This window comes from Leiobunum rupestre, chromosome 1, assembly GCF_980474605.1.
Source record: "Leiobunum rupestre chromosome 1, qqLeiRupe1.1.hap1, whole genome shotgun sequence".
NCBI lineage: Eukaryota > Metazoa > Arthropoda > Arachnida > Opiliones > Sclerosomatidae > Leiobunum > Leiobunum rupestre.
The window spans coordinates 77,026,429-77,030,459 of NC_143384.1; the positions used below are offsets into that span (position 1 = coordinate 77,026,429).

At 40.4% G+C, this 4,031-nt stretch overlaps 2 non-coding genes and 1 pseudogene across 2 annotated transcripts; 1 reads left to right on the plus strand and 2 right to left on the minus strand.

The window, feature by feature from the left end:
- Positions 1–1,045: 1,045 nt before the first annotated feature.
- LOC149966664 (signal recognition particle RNA) lies at positions 1,046–1,344 on the minus strand. The gene has a single exon (XR_016474610.1).
- A 136-nt stretch (positions 1,345–1,480) lies between these two features.
- Positions 1,481–1,553, plus strand: TRNAK-UUU (transfer RNA lysine (anticodon UUU)). The gene has a single exon. It is a non-coding gene; the product is annotated as a tRNA-Lys (tRNA).
- Positions 1,554–2,012: 459 nt separating this feature from the next.
- Positions 2,013–2,205, minus strand: LOC149966666 (signal recognition particle RNA; annotated as a pseudogene).
- Positions 2,206–4,031: the final 1,826 nt, after the last annotated feature.

The following is a 4,031-nucleotide window of genomic DNA, read 5'->3' on the forward strand; positions in this document are numbered from 1 at the left end:
TCTTATCTTACATCCTTCCTCACGTTTAAAAGTCGCAGAATTCTCCACATTGGTCGTCTCTCGTGGTGAACACGTGTTTTCAGGGGCCTTGTCTGGACCAGGACAGGACGTACTAGATGAACCGTGGTGACGGATCGGCGGTGACGAAGACTTAGGATCACCTGCAGTATAGTCCCATGCTGACGGTGGACCGGACTGATCTGCTTGAGGCGGTAACGGCAAAAGATGGAAACGATTGCGTTGTAAGTCTCCCTTCGACGTCTCGATAACGTAGGACCTGGGGCGGTCCACCTTTTTGACCTCTCGACCTTCCACTCTTTTGTCAACCACCCATACTCTGTCTCCCTCTCGACGGTCCGGTAGATTTTTGACTCCGTTACGACAATCGTAGTTGACCTTCTGAATCTGTCTGGCGATGTTCTCCCTCTTTACCAGAGTCTCTCGTGGAGGTATCGCCGGAAGCAACAGTGATGGCTGGACGGGTACCGTGGTTCTCAGTCTCCTATTCATCAATAGCTCTGCTGGGCTGAATCCATTCGCCAAGGGAGTTGATCGATAAGCCAGCAAGCCCAGATAAATGTCCTCGCTCTTCTTTAGTCTGACTTTGATCGTCTTGACGGCGGACTCTATGAATCCGTTGCTCTGTGGGAACTTAGGACTACTGGTAACTGACCGGAAACCATAATCCCTCGCAAACCTCTTGAACTGGTCTGAACGGGGAGAAGTCAATTGTGAACCTCAAACCTAGCAAATACGGATTTTACGGCCTCGATGATAGTTGTTGCCATCTGATCCCAGAGTTGAATAACCTCCACGAACCTGGAATAGTAGTCATTCATGTAGTTATGTATTTCGAAATCCAAAATTAAACTATTTACCGACGTTCGTCTGACATTGATAGAAATGACAATTGGTCACTGTCACCAACATTATTTATCGTCGGTGATAATGGAATTTTTAAAAAAAAAGTTTTGTTTTCAAAAAATATTCCCGTTTTTTTCTTTTTCGTAGCATTTCTTTTTCATGTTAGGTTAAACAAAAGCCAAAAGAACCGAGTTTGACTTTCTTGGGTGGTCTGATAATCAGACCCTGCTCTTAAACGCAACTCTACGACGGTTTTCCGCGGGTACTTTTGCTTGCTGCATTTCTGCCCTAAGCCGGTACGTACCTCGTTAAGAAACCTGGTTCACTCCGAGCACCCCCGAGCGCACCATATTGACGGTAAACTTCGTGCGGACGTTAAATCTCCACAGCGTGATGATCGTCAGAGTCTCCACCCTCACACCATCCTCGAATTCCGACTTCCAAGACGCTGGATTACAAGAGGACGCCACTCCTCCCAGTCAACGACGCTTCTCGAGTTACGACCTTTCGATCGTTAGAACGTCCCTAACAAAATATGGTTAAAATGTTATATTAACTGGAGAGAATAAATGTCCCGTCCATTACCACATTTTTCATGAAGATAGAATACCGCAGAGCCTGGATAGCTCAGTCGGTAGAGCGTTAGGCTTTTAACCTAACGGGCCTGGGTTCGAGCCCCAGTTCGGGCGGGTAATTGTAGCGATTTTTTATTCGTTGTCGGTTTTATAACTAACGGCAATGTAACGTCATTTCCGCTTTGAGAAACGCTCAATTTGATTAGTCTGGAGAACCTTAAACAAAACATTTAACGGTCCGGGGTAGAGCCGCAGCTTGAAAGCCGTTCCTTTAATTTGAACTTAAGAAACGTTCGGCCGATCTGATTATGGATTTATTCGTGACCTTGAAAAAAAACGGAAGTTATGTATTTCGAAATCCAAAATTAAACTATTTACCGACGTTCGTCTGGCATTGATAGTAATGGCAATTGGTCACTGTCACCAACATTATTTATCGTCGGCGATAATGGAATTTTTAAAAAAAAGTTTGTTTTCAAAAAATATTCCCGTTTTTTTCTTTTTCGTAGCTTTTCTTTTTCATGTTAGGTTAAACAAAAGCCAAAAGAACCGAGTTTGACTTTCTTGGGTGGTCTGATAATCAGACCCTGCTCTTAAACGCAACCCTACGACGGTTTTCCGCGGGTACTTTTGCTTGCTGCATTTCTGCCCTAAGCCGGTACGTACCTCGTTAAGAAACCTGGTTCACTCCGAGCACCCCCGAGCGCACCATATTGACGGTAAACTTCGTGCGGACGTTAAATCTCCACAGCCTCGAATATCAAAATATTATTGGAATACTCCTTGTGCCTAATACATTTTCATTATCGAAAGGTGGCCAGTTCAAGAGGCCTAAAAAGTTATCTAAAAAGATATTTAATTTAATTTTTAAAATTTATTCATCACTACCAAGATTAAATACTTAGGCAGTTATTCTCGGAGATGTTATTGATATTTTTTTTTCATAAATCAGGTTTATCAGCAGAACTTCTTTCAACGAATGACGTAACGAATATTCCTTCGTTTGATTTCAGACTTTAAAATTGTTTTATTCAAAAAACTACAACTATTTGTAACATTTTGTTGTGGTTATTTTCTATAAAATATCTAAGATATTTCCAAATTACTTCCATCTTAGTTAAACCTATTTTCTTAATGAGCTATCAGTTTTTATTATTTAAAACTGTTTTTACTCGCTTACTAGTAAAGAAATACATTTTCCAAAACACTAAATAATTTATGATTTTTCTATAATTTACAATTTTTCAAATAACTTCCTTTCTGTATTATATTTTTTCGAAAAAGATAATATAATCAATCTGAGAATGTTTCCTTATTTTAAATATCTCAGCTCAAGTAGGGTACATTCGTATAGCTAAATATGTTAGGCTAAGATATTATTAATGAAGATTTAATCGTTACTTTTACTAAGCCCCAAGAAACTCTAGAACTCTGTACTCTAGATTCAAGTGCTTTCCGATTGACGGAAATAAACTCATTGTTTCACTCCCGTTCATGGGACTTGACCAACTACATACATGTATATAGCTATATTTACGGTTTTATTTGGTCATTTTCAGTCACTTAAAATATCAAAAAGTAAGTCGTTTCGACGTAATTATACAATACATTATAAGTCGGGATGACGTCGTTTGCAGTCTGTTCTTAGGTCTATTAAATGGCGGTAAAGAGTCGACGTTTTGTAGGCGGCCGACGGTCGGCCGACCCTTTTACCCCTAGGACATTTGGACCCTAAATCCAAAGGTCGGCCGACCGTTGGCCAACTTTAGTGTTTAATACCTTTTGCCGACGTCGGCCGGACTCTAATTTGCTACAGACTCGAAAACGACTACCCATGTCGTGGTCGGCTGAGATACTGTATTAAGACCTCGTTGACTAGTAGTCGACTCGAAAATGACTACCCATTTCGTGGTCGGTTGAGATAATGTATTAAGACCTTGTTGTCTAGTAGCCGACTTAAAAACGACTACCCATTTCGTGGTCGGCTGAGATACTGTATTAAGACCTCGTTGACTAGTAGTCGACTCGAAAATGACTACCCATTTCGTGGTCGGTTGAGATAATGTATTAAGACCTTGTTGTCTAGTAGCCGACTTAAAAACGACTACCCATTTCGTGGTCGGCTGAGATACTGTATTAAGACCTCGTTGACTAGTAGCCGACTCGAAAACGACTACCCATTTCGTAGTCTGCTGAAAAACTGTATTAAGACCTTTTCGACTAGTATCTACTCGAAAACTACTACCCAGTTCGTGGTCTGCTGAGATACTGTATTAAGACCTGGTCGACTCTGAGCCGACTCGAAAATGTCAAATTACAATGTAATAATAACTGCACACGCACATCAGAATTTGATATAAAAATAATTTTTTCCATATTTATAATATTATATATTAGCAGCGGTATTTTATCTTTTTTTGCGCCCCCCATTTCTGTCCTTAGCAAGCTTTACCCAATCACGGATATTTTATTCTATTTCGTGATGGGTTGCACGAAAGCAGTTCGCACAGCATCTATGGAATGACAAAAAACAATTGCTAATTAGGAATTTCGAAATAAAATCATTATTGCTTTAAGCTATAATTAAAGTCT